Source organism: Podarcis muralis, chromosome 1 (assembly GCF_964188315.1).
Source record: "Podarcis muralis chromosome 1, rPodMur119.hap1.1, whole genome shotgun sequence".
NCBI lineage: Eukaryota > Metazoa > Chordata > Lepidosauria > Squamata > Lacertidae > Podarcis > Podarcis muralis.
In genome coordinates this window covers 125,175,593-125,188,114 of record NC_135655.1, presented here as the reverse complement: position 1 = coordinate 125,188,114, position 12,522 = coordinate 125,175,593, and the positions used below count along the sequence as shown (strand labels likewise).

Sequence of the window (12,522 nt, the reverse complement as noted above, 5' to 3'; positions counted from 1 at the left end):
TCCTAATTGTTAAAACCCCAATTTTGTTATCATTGGTAAGTGACTTCCTTGAATCCGCCTAGCTGAGTTTCCATATAACTCATTGTAGCAGCTTTCCAATACTACTTTCAAATAAGATTACCATATTTTTCGCTCTATAAGACGCACCAGACCATAAGGCGCACCTAGTTTTTGGAGGAGGAAAACAAGAAAAAAAATATTCTGAATCTCAGAAGCCAGAAGAGCAAGAGGGATTGCTGCGCAGTGAAAGCAGCAATCCCTCTTGCTGTTCTGGCTTCTGGGATAGCTGCGCAGCCTGCATTCGCTCCATAAGACGCACACACATTTCCTCTTACTTTTTAGGAGGGAAAAAGTGAGTCTTATAGAGCAAAAAATACAGTAACTTACTCACTTAACATCTTTCTTTCTTTTCATATTAGCTTCTATCCATAATGTTATACAATTTAACATATTTAAGTCCTAGGCCAATTTGGTACTTACAAGTAGTTCTACTTATGTTATCTTAAAATATTTAACTAAATAGTCCTTAAATTTCTTCCATTCTTCTTGATATTCCTCCTCTTTCTGTTCGTGGATTCTTCCACTCAGGTTGGCCAGCTCCAAAAAGTCCATCATCTTCATCTGCCATTCCTCCACTCTTGGTATTTATTGTAGTTTCCAGTTTGGGGCTAACAAAATTCTTGCTGCAGTTGTGGCATACAAAAACAATCTAACATCTATCTTGGGCAATTCCAAACCTATCAGCAACATTTTTAAATGTGTCCATCTAGCACATTTAGCAATGCTGTCGAATGTATAAAGAAATTAAAAAATTGTCCAGTAGCACCTTAGAGACCAACTAAATTAGTTCTGGGCATAAGCTTTCATGTGCATGCACACTTCTTCAGATAACAAGTATCTGAACAAGTATCTGGTATCTGAAGAAATGTGCATGCATATGAAATCTTATACAGTGGTACCTCAGATTAAGTACTTAATTCATTCTGGAGGTCCATAATTAACATGAAACTGTTCTTAACCTGAAGCACCATTTTAGCTAATGGGGCCTCCTGCTGCTGCCGCACCGCTGGAGCACGATTTCTGTTCTCATCCTGAAGCAAAGTTCTTAACCTGAAGCACTATTTCTGGGTTAGTGGAGTCTGTAACCTGAAGTGTATGTAACCTGAAGCGTATGTAACCCGAGGTACCACTGTACCCAGAACTAACTTAGTTGGTCTCTAAGGTGCTACTGGACAATTTTTTTATTTATTTCATCTGTGTCAGACCAATACAGCTACCTACCTGAATGTAGAATATATAAACAATAAAGGTAAAGGTAAAGGTACCCCTGCCCGTACGGGCCAGTCTTGACAGACTCTAGGGTTGTGCGCCCATCTCACTTAAGAGGCCGGGGGCCAGCGCTGTCCAGAGACACTTCCGGGTCACGTGGCCAGCATGACAAAGCTGCATCTGGCGAGCCAGCGCAGCACACGGAAACGCCGTTTACCTTCCCGCCAGTAAGCGGTCCCTATTTATCTACTTGCACCTGGGGGTGCTTTCGAACTGCTAGGTTGGCAGGCGCTGGGACCGAGCAACGGGAGCGCACCCCGCCGCGGGGATTCGAACCGCCGACCTTTCGATCGGCAAGCCCTAGGCGCTGAGGCTTTTACCCACAGCGCCACCCGCGTCCCTATATAAACAATATTGGTATGCATAAACACAATACGAAAATAAAATCAGAGAGAAGCACAAGGCAGCGAAATACGAAATGTCAGTCCACACAACACAACAGACATGCAGTCACTCACCCAATCTCACTCATCATTCATTGCACACAACCACCAAAAACATTCAGTGTCTATGGAAGTCCTGGGCTGCCCTGAGGACAAGACCCCCCTCTCGGCCTTGCTGATGTGGTCCAAAGGAAGGCAGAAGAATATGTTTGGCCCCAGCTTGGCTGCAGGAGTACCAGGTGCCATCCAACCGTTTTAGGGACTCCACTCTGGATTTGTGTAGAATTTACTCCTTGGCCTTTTCTTCTCCCAAAGATATCCCACAAGGCAGCGGAGGTTTAGGACCAGAGTTTTCCTTCTCCTAGATGGGCTACCTTCTCAGGTTGACGAGCCCCATCTGCCCCTCACTTCCCTCTACAGCACATGCAGAAACTGTGGCACAACCAAAGTGCCACTGCCAAACAAACACAGAGAATATACTTAGTAGTGGGTCAGTCCATCTACATCTGTCTTCTTTGTTTTCTTCTTCTTTGGCAATCACTTGAAGCTGAGTAAGATTGTCTTCCATGAACACGGACTTAACAGTGAGTCCGTAAGTGACTGCGGAGGCCAATTCTGGACTCACACGTCCTTCCACAGTGGGGACATAGGTGTCCGGGGTGGGAGTTGATCATGGTGTGGATTTGCCAAGTGTGCCTTCCTCTTAGCACGTTTCTCCCTTGTGTCTTGAGTTTGAGTGTCTTCAAAGCCCATGACACCTTTGGTAAAGGCTGGTCTCCAATTGGAGCACTCGCAGGCCAGCGTTTCCCAGTTGTCGGTGTTTATAATACATTTTTAAAGATTTGCCTTGAGAGAGTCTTTGAACCTCTTTTGTCAACCACTGGCATTACGATTTCCATTTTTAAGTGTGGAATAGAGTAGTTGCTTTGGAAGACGATCATCAGGCATCCAAACAACATGACCAGTCCAACGAAGTTGATATTGAAGAATCATTGCTTCAACTTTGGTAATCTTTGCTCTACTGGCCTTCCATAGATAGACTGCATTAGAGATATATTTTTACTCGTCAGCAGGGAGTGGGGAGTTAGAATCTGCTCAATGTGTATTTGAGCTCCACGGGTCTGAGAGTCTCACGGAAGTGGAAGAGCTATCGCAATGCACGCCACTCTTTGAGCATTTGGGGATGTGTGTCATTTTAATATAGGGGTTTTTGTGCTTGATAGAAAAGGGGTTTGTGGTTAATTCTTTCTTATCCCAGACAGCAGTTCTCGCTTCATCTCCTCTTTCTTTAAATGCCAAGCTAGCATTTATTTATATTTTTTATTTTGCTGTTTTATTGCTCAATTCTTGGTGGTTTGCTTTGGAGGAATGCCACTTATCGTTTTCCATTAGGGCAAATATTGCAACAGAACTTGTACTGTTAGGTATTAGGGAACTGTAGGCTTGGGAACATTAAACTTTCATAGGAATATTGTCCAATGTTTAAATATTTCCTAACATTTGTCTTTCATTTCCCAAGGTTTTATGCACAAAGAAATGCATATGATAGATGGAGGAGATAGATAAAAAGATATTTACTAGGCAAGGGGAGGGGAGGGAAGAACAGTATTCTTGAATAAGATTTGAATGAACGAGCAGCAATAAAAGAAAGGACTATAATAGGGGGATATGTTTGTGAATAATATTTAGATTGACGATGAAACCAGAAAGCGAACTCAACGTTTCATTGAGTTTTAGGACATACTACACAGTGCATCTCAGGGAACCGTGTAGGATTTTAAAGAGGTATACAATAGCAGAATTTAGTAGATAAATGTAGTTTTAGATTGTCGGAAAGGGAGACAACGTTTTCTAGATAAATATTCTCTACTTGAATAAATGCCTTATTTCATTTGTGTACACTAGACGGCTTCAGTCTGTGGAAGTGGCACTTTTTCAAGCGACACACACAGAGCTTTTTGCAGCCGGAACTCACCGGAACTCACCGGAACAAGGGAGGTGTTCATGGTGAGTTACGGCACTTCTTTTTCCAGAAAAAAACAGCATTTAACATTTAACATTTGCGAAGTGTTTATCGGACCCTCCTCAGCACCTATATCTTAAATAAATAAATATTTCAGGAAAAAGAGGGGAGGCACCCTGTGGTATTGCAGAAAGGGAAACGGCAGAGAGTGGTCCTTTCCCCAGCAGGACTTGTGACCTCACTTGCTGCAGTGCCAGAATAAATATGCAAGCAGAAGAGTCATAATGGGTCCTTAACAAAAAGCCTAGCAGCCAACATCAAAGTTTATGGGGGAAATATGTTTTGAAAAAGCACCGAAAACCTTTATTACAAAAAACAATCATATTGACAAACAGTATGTTTCCGACCACAATTCAAAGCGTTGGTGCTGACCTTTGAAGCCCTAAACAGCCTCGTCCTGGTATACCTGAAGGAGCGTCTCCTCCCCCATTGTTCAGCCCGGACACTGAAGTCCAGCACCGAGGGCCTTCTGGGAGTTCCCTCACTGTGAGAAGTGAGGTTACAGAACGAATTAAGTACTTAACCTGAGGTACCACTGTACTTGTCTTCCTAGCTCCTAACTGTTCCTGACTCAGCTTATTTTGCTACGCTAACTCAACTTACCCACAGACTCTCTCCCAATTCACTCCCACTCCAACCAACCACCCAACTCCCAATGAACTCCTCCTTTGCCCCTCCCAGAGCTGGTTTTATAGTCCCTCTGACTCCACCCCCTGGGTTCTGATTGGGTAACCTGTTTCACCTCCATCACTCTCATATGTTAACGTCCCAAGCACCATGTTGGCTGTTATGTATTCAGTGGTCTGTGTTTGCCTGAGCTTGAGTCTGGACTAAGGATTCTGAGCCCCTGTGTTCTGATTCGATACATGATACCCAATCACAGAACATTTCAAGATTTGGGCCTCTGCCATTGGCCCTTAAACTCTGAGTCATGATTCGCAGCTTGGAAGTTTAGTCAGCCAATCACGTTGGGAGTGGGAGTGGCCCAGGCCTTCAGAAATGTATATAAGCAGTTGCTTTAACCCTGTTGTCCAGTTCGGTTAGTTCAATAAAGGTTCTTGCTGTTCTCACCTTGTGGGAACCCGCCTACATTTCATTGCCTACCTGATTTACACACACACTTATAAATCTTTCTGAGTTTACCTTCAGAAGCAAGGATGAACGATTGGCTGCCATCTTCTCTGAAACAGATTTTTTAAAAAATGCCTTTTATATATGCTGATCTCCTGTTGCTTCATTGCTGTTCTTTTGGAACTATAACAGGTCCTTAGACCTGAACAGATGCCTGGCACACAAGAGATCAAATGACTGTTTTGTTATTTCCCTTTCCTGATTGACAGTTTAAATCTTGAATGTAATGGGGCATGATCTCTGAGATTAATTAGTTCTGCCTGAGCTGTGCGAAGTCTCACATGTCGGAACGCATTGCCAAACTCCAGATTTTGGCTGATTTTCAAAAAGAAATGGAATATGTATTCCTGGTGGTGCCATGTTATCTTCAGTTCAGCATGGGCACCCTTCCTCTACTTAGATTCGGGTTCAATAAAGGTAGGAACCAGCAGACTGACTATAAACAGTGTTTACTCCTCTTGCATAGGTATCGATTTACACCTTTGTTGGCCCAGGGCCACATTGCCTTCTGTGGGCCATAGACAAGTGTTGGGTGTGACCAGAGGCAAATATGGATAATATAATGGATCATCCTTTGTACAGTAGGCTACATCCCAAGCACACAAAAGCCAGAGGTTTCTGCACACATAGACATGCCGTCATTCTTCATCTCAAATGCCAAGAGGCACAGCTTGAGGACACTTCCTTGTTATGTGGAATTGGCAAAGTTAACAGCTAAAGTAAGAGAACTCGCTGGTGGTCATTTTGTTGAAGAAAGAATGGAAGCCTTTTTCGGACTATTTAAAGAAATAATGTAGTATGAGAAATTCGCAATCAGGATTCAAACCATGAGCAACAGAAGGAGTTATAGATTATTGAATTGTTATTATGGATGGTATAAGACAGAGAAGATATGGAGCAGCAAGGGGGAGAAATAAAAAACAACACCATGGATAACAGGGTGGGGAGTCGAAAAAATGAAAGAAAAAATTATTATGCATTGGAGTGTACATGTGAAATCCTTTGAAAATTTAATACATTATCACTGGGAGTGGGGTGGTGGGGAGTTTGAAGACACTTTCCAGCCAGGCTAAGGCCCCTGAGAAGTTGGAGTAGGAATGGGTAAGTGTGTGGCTTGGAGAGGGGTCATTGTTAGAATTCCTGCTCCATGATTGCAGTCATGGGATTTTTGTCTATCACATGACGGTATATGTTTTGACTCCACAATGTGGGAAGTGACGAAGACAGGATGTTTTGGTATTACTGTGTTCCGTGAAGTGGGAGTATTGTCCTTTGTTTTTTTCTCTTTGCTGCCTGATGCTAGAGAGAGAGGGAGCCATGTTGCAGGGATCCGTGTGTGTTTATATGTAAATAAAGTAGATTAGCCAAAATGCTGAGTTGCTGAGGTCTGCTACGCAAGCTGCGCAAACTCTGCGGATCCCTAAGTGTGCCGGTGTCAGTTGGCATCGGTCGCTGTGATGTTCGGGCAGAAGAAAGCTTTGGAAGCTCCCAAATGAGTGACCAGGAGGGAGGGAACATGCCAGTTGGGCATGTGTCTCTGCCAGGGTCCTACTCGAGTGTAGGCTGAACTTCAGACAGTCATGAGCTCAATAGAATCACAAGGGCCAAACGCAGGAGGTGTATTTGGCCCTTGGGTCTGAGGTTCCCTATCCCTGTTTTACACTACAGTGGTACCTCGGGTTACATACGCTTCAGGTTACAGACTTCGCTAACCCAGAAATAGTGCTTCAGGTTAAGAACTTTGCTTCAGGATGAGAACAGAAATCGTGTTCTGGCGGCGCGGCGGCAGCAGGAGGCCCCATTAGCTAAAGTGGTGCTTCAGGTTAATAACAGTTTCAGGTTAAGAACGGACCTCCAGAATGAAGTTCTTAACCCGAGGTACCACTGTACTATGCTCTGCATTTGGAAGTTCTTCTCTATCCCGTTGGTGAATTTGCTTGTGTGTGGATGAGATGTTCAGAAACTTTATGGTCTTGAGGAGACTTCCTTCATGGGTTCCATTTTTTTTTTAAAAAAAATGCATACCATGTTGATGTGATCGCAATACCAGATGCTGCAGAAGTGGTCTCCAGATTGCAGAAAATCCACTCCTATGCTAATTCCTAGCCGCTGACGGCATCTCTCCAGCTTCACAGGAATCTGAGCATATGCGCTCTCACCGCAGCTGCGTTTTCCTTTGCCGAGGGAGGCTTCTTGCTCATGCAGAATGGGGCTATTCTTCTCCTTCGCCAAGAGCAGAAGCTGCCATGTTGCCAAGCCACCACACAAGCATTGCTCAAAGTGGTTTGAGTGGTAGTATCTGAAATGGACAGTTCTGCTCCATCTGGACCAATTGGATGACCCAGAAAGAAGCAGTTGTAAAAAAAAAGATGTAGATTCATCAATAAACAAAGTAGGCAACGTGGACAAACATTCCCCCAGGGGGAAGTTAGGTTCGGGGACAAAAAACAATTAAATATTGACTCAGACCTTTGACCAGAGTGGCTGTTTTGGACAAACAAACCATGTCACTCCCAGGGGACGGGCAGTATATTAAATAGCTCAAGAAAGCATTTGACAAGGTAACAGCATGTTGCTTTGGGTTTCACTAACAGACACAGATCCTTGACAGGTTCTTAAAAATATGTAGATATGTCAAAGCAGTCAATTTATCTGCCTCAGAAGAAAAAAAAAATGTTATCAAAATCGCGTTCCTTTTTTTGCCAAATGAAAACATGTCATTTATGGCAAAGTTAACACTGACAGGGAGCAGTGCTTTCGTGAGAGAAAGCCCCTTAGCCAGCCTTCAACTTGACTGAGGAGATGGTGGGTCTTTCCCCCCCCTCATGAAAACGTAGGTAGTGAAATGAACACTTTCAGCGACTTTGTCCAAGGTCAGTTTATGGGCAAGGGAGCCCTGTTGTCCCACCTTGCGGAAGTCCCCAAAAGGGTAAATTGGAGAGTAATGTAGAGTGACATGATTTGTTGTTTTTTAAAAAAAACAAAAATACAAAGAAGACAATATTCCTAAACATGCAAAATGCTCATGTTCGTGGCCCTGAAAAAATGGAGAATCATGATGGAGAATGACTGGTTGTGCTAGAAATGGGACTGAAAACTGTCTTAGCGTCTGGCAGCACTTTTGGAACACTGAACTTTTGAATCATTTTTTGCTTTGGGTGGCATTCTGCAACATCTTTGCATCCAACTTTATGTGTGAAATTTGTAACGCTTCATCTACATGTGAGGAACCTGCAGATATTGCTGGACCATAATTCCCACCATCCCTGACCACTGGCCATCTTGGCTGGGACTCATGGGAGCTGAATTCGAGCAACTGAGAGAGGACTCTAAGCAGTGAAGTGTTAACCCTGTTCTGCTTCCATCAATCACCAGGAACGGCAATGGCCATTAACATAGCTGGTTGTTGTTTTTTTAAAAAAGAATTAAACAAATGGATAGATCTATTGGCCATGATAGGGACGCGGGTGGCGCTGTGGGTAAAAGCCTCAGCGCCTAGGGCTTGCCGATCGAAAGGTCGGCGGTTCGAATCCCCGCGGCGGGGTGCGCTCCCATTGCTTGGTCCCAGCTCCTGCCAACCTAGCAGTTTGAAAGCACCCCCGGGTGCAAGTAGATAAATAGGGACCGCTTTCTAGAGGGAAGGTAAACGGCGTTTCCGTGTGCGGCTCTGGCTCGCCAGAGCAGCGATGTCACGCTGGCCACGTGACCCGGAAGTGTCTCCGGACAGCGCTGGCCCTCGGCCTCTTGAGTGAGATGGGCGCTCAACCCCAGAGTCTGGCAAGACTGGCCCGTATGGGCAGGGGTACCTTTACCTTTACCTTATTGGCCATGATATCTGAATGAAACCTCTATTTCACAAGCTGTATATATTTGAATATGTGTGCTTCTACCCCCCCCCCCCGCATGACCCACCATGGAAACAACAGGAAAAGCTTGTATGCCAGTAAAAGGTAAAGGTAAAGGGACACCTGACCATTAGGTCCAGTCGTGACCGACTCTGGGGTTGCGGCGCTCATCTCGCTTTATTGGCCGAGGGAGCCGGGACCGAGCGACGGGAGCTCACCCCGTCGTGGGGATTCGAACCACCGACCTTCTGATCAGCAAGTCCTAGGCTCTGTGGTTTAACCCACAGCACCACCCGTGTCCCTGAATGCCAGTATGTCGCCCCAAATTTCATCACTTTACTCCTAGATTTTGTGGATTAGTAGGGTTGCAAGTGGATTTTTCTGTTTCTGGAAGCAAGTAACACGGAAATGAGTGCGGAACTTCCACCAGATTCTGCTAGGCTTCCTTATGTGACTTTCACGTCACGTGAAAGCTGGAATATTTTGGGAAATAATGGGGAAATCAGAATATACTGCTGTGTGAATGCAGCCTACGTGGTTCATTAGTCTGGGAATTTTCTTCAGTTATTCTCCGCCTCAGTAAATGCCTGCCTTCTTGCCCTCTGGAGCCCACCAGGCACTTAAGGTTGTGTGAATTAGCACAGGAAAAGACTAGTGCTTAAGGAGATTTATCTTTAAATCTGAGGATTTTAGTTTAACTGTATTGTGAATTGGACTGTTCGATTCCCCCCCCCCCCCCCAGCCTCTGAACGGAAGTGTAATAGCATTTTATTAGCTGAGCAGCTGATTTGAATTTTAGCTTCATTTTATACTCTGCCTTTACTGTATAGTAGCATTTATTTCTTCTACCAACTCTCTTGGACGTTTTATCTGTTTTATATCCCATTGAATTCTCCGTGAAACTGCACTAGTTTACAATAATTTTATTACTTTATTAATTAAACGTTTTCCAACAAGCTAGCTATGGCATTTCTTATCATCAAGGGTTCCATTAGTTTTTAATGGTGTGAGACAAAATTACCATTTACCCACATGCAATTTAAGAAGCATCATTAACACAGAAAAAGCACCAGGTGGGATTTCCTAATAGTTACTGTTTCTCATTTTTGTTTTTATTTAAAAAGGAATTACTGGTTTTGGGGATTGTCATTTTTTTATATATAGAAAAAAAGAGATCCATTTATTGTTTGCTGCCCAGTTGACAAATGTTCACTTTGTTATATTTCTTTTTCAGAGGGGGAAAAATATCCCCCCTTTCAGGCGATATTGAACAATATTCATACTCCGCATGCATGTAACCTGGTTTAGACACAGTGACTTTTCAACAGCCGTTTGAATGCGTTGCCTTAATTGGCAAGAACAAAAGAGTAATCTCCATGGCCAGTGAAACAGGGTGTGCATGGGAGTAAGTGAGGGTTTATTTGCTTGGTGGAAAAGCAGTGATTGACAAGGAAAAACGGAGCAGCAGGAGAAGCTGTCCCAATGAAGCAAAGGCACCAGGGTGTCCTTGTGTACTACTTGACTTAGAACAGTCCTCTGTATGCAGGAATCCTCAACAGGACGGGCTATCAGAGAGCAATCCTCTATTAAAAGTCTGCTTTAATTTAAGGTAAAGAAATCAATGACAAACCTAGACAGCATCTTAAAAAGCAGAGACATCACCTTACCAACAAAGGTCTGTATAGTTAAAGCTATGGTTTTCCCAGTAGTGATGTATGGAAGTGAGAGCTGGACCATAAAGAAGGCTGATCGCCAAAGAATTGATGCTTTTGAATTATGGTGCTGGAGGAGACTCTTGAGAGTCCCATGGACTGCAAGAAGATCAAACCTCTCCATTCTGAAGGAAATCAGTCCTGAGTGCTCACTGGAAGGACAGATCCTGAAGCTGAGGCTCCAGTACTTTGGCCACCTCATGAGAAGAGAAGACTCCCTGGAAAAGATTCTGATGTTGGGAAAGATGGAGGGCACAAGGAGAAGGGGACGACAGAGGACGAGATGGTTGGACAGTGTTCTCGAAGCTACCAGCATGAGTTTGACCAAACTGCGGAAGGCAGTGGAAGACAGGAGTGCCTGGCGTGCTCTGGTCCATGGGGTCGCGAAGAGTCGGACACGACTAATCGACTAAACAACAACAGTAATGGAGCGAAGGCCTGAGGTGTCTCTTCTTCAGCTTCCGAATTCCACCTGTCGTATATGGTTCCTCAACAGGCAAAATCTCACGAGAATCCCCTCGATGTCCTGGCCTTCTCATAGGCAAGGTTGCATCCCTGCTACCGTGGCGACAGGGTGGCTCTGCCATTAGGCAGAATGAGGCAGCCAAAGCCCCCAAGATGGCAGCTGCATGGGCCTCCTGCCACCTCTGCAGCCAGTGTAGAAGCGGCATTGCTATTGGTGTGGTTGATTAGTTTCTCAAGATGGCAGGTGGGCAGGAAGGGGAGGTGTGAAATGCCCATATTGGGCTACATGGGAGGTAAGAATACAATTTTGGACACTGAACTTTATTTCTTAAAAAAGTGTATTTGTGTGTGTGCACGCATGTGATGTTTGGCCCTGAAAAGGACTCCCAAGGTAGTTTACACAACAATTAAACAACATTATGATGGTGGAGGGGATGACACACACCAAACCCAAGTACAGTGGAACAAAGTCAGACATTTCGATTTTCGAATGCCGTAAACCTGGAAGTAAATGCTTCGGTTTTTGAACACGCCTCAGAAGTCGAACATGCCACACGGCTTCCGCTGAGTGCACAATCCAGAGGCCTAGCTGTCGGCTGTTGAGTCCTCGGTTTTGGAAAGTTTCAGAGCTCTAACTGACTTCCGGAACAGATTACGTTCCAAAACCGAGGTACCACTGTAACCATACTTAGGCGTGGGCTAGAAAGGCCTTTTTATAACTAATCAGAATGCATGACGGGCACACAACCACATCTGTCCCTTTGTCTCCCTGCTACATATAATATGACATTTAAATGCAAAATATATAGAGACACATCCCTCAATACAGTATTTTGTATCTATAGAACCATGGATATAATTCCATTTGGACAATGGGCACCACTGTCCCTTCCCCTTTGCCAGTGGCACAGCATGGAGGCAGGGAGGGATCACAAGGACAGTTGCCCCGGGTGCAAAATTGTTAGGGGTGCAAAATTTCAACACCCAGTGTTGCCTCAATACGGTTGTGCAATTCGGCCCCACCACAGAGCTTGCCAATGTGACATCAAACATGGCGGTTGAGAGGCTCTTCATGCCATGGTGGGCCTCCTCACGGATGTTCATTTCACCTCGTGAACAGGCCTCACGAGGTGTTCGATGAAATTTGTGGGTTTGTTTTTTTGAAAGGGGTGGTGGTGGAGAAAAGAAACTGAATCTTGAGTATGTGAAACGACTTTTAATGAGCCTCCATTTGGAGTCAAACCTGCCTTTCTGATTTGCATAGTTTCAAAAGATCTGTCAGCTCGAGAGCGCTGCCTTGGCTGAGCTGCTTCTGCAGTTAAGACACACACTCTGGAATGACAGTTGGTTGGAACGCATATTCCCTAAAGCTGCGAGGGAAGTTTGATCCCAAGCCCTGTATCAATATATTTCCGTTCCATGCAGAAGTCAAGAAGAAACCGTGGTTATAGTAAATATTTACCTTAAATTAAATGGGAACAATTAAATCGATGGCAGCTTAATTACTATAGTCTCTTCAATTATAATGAGTCTTGACTAATTGCTGACTCAGTCTATTTACATGTTAATAAATGCCTGTGTTTGGGCGCTCCTTTTGTTAATGTTCTGTGTTTTACCATTCTAAGTGGTTTTCT

General features: G+C 44.3%; 1 long non-coding RNA gene across 1 annotated transcript in view; it reads right to left on the bottom strand.

Annotated features, from left to right (window-relative positions):
- The window catches only part of LOC144325243 (uncharacterized), a 69,246-nt gene extending 62,059 nt beyond the window's left edge, over nucleotides 1-7,187 (bottom strand). Inside the window, exon 1 of the long non-coding RNA XR_013390535.1 lies at nucleotides 6,892-7,187. This is a non-coding gene — a long non-coding RNA (uncharacterized LOC144325243). The remainder of the gene's footprint in view (nucleotides 1-6,891) is intronic.
- Nucleotides 7,188-12,522: the final 5,335 nt, after the last annotated feature.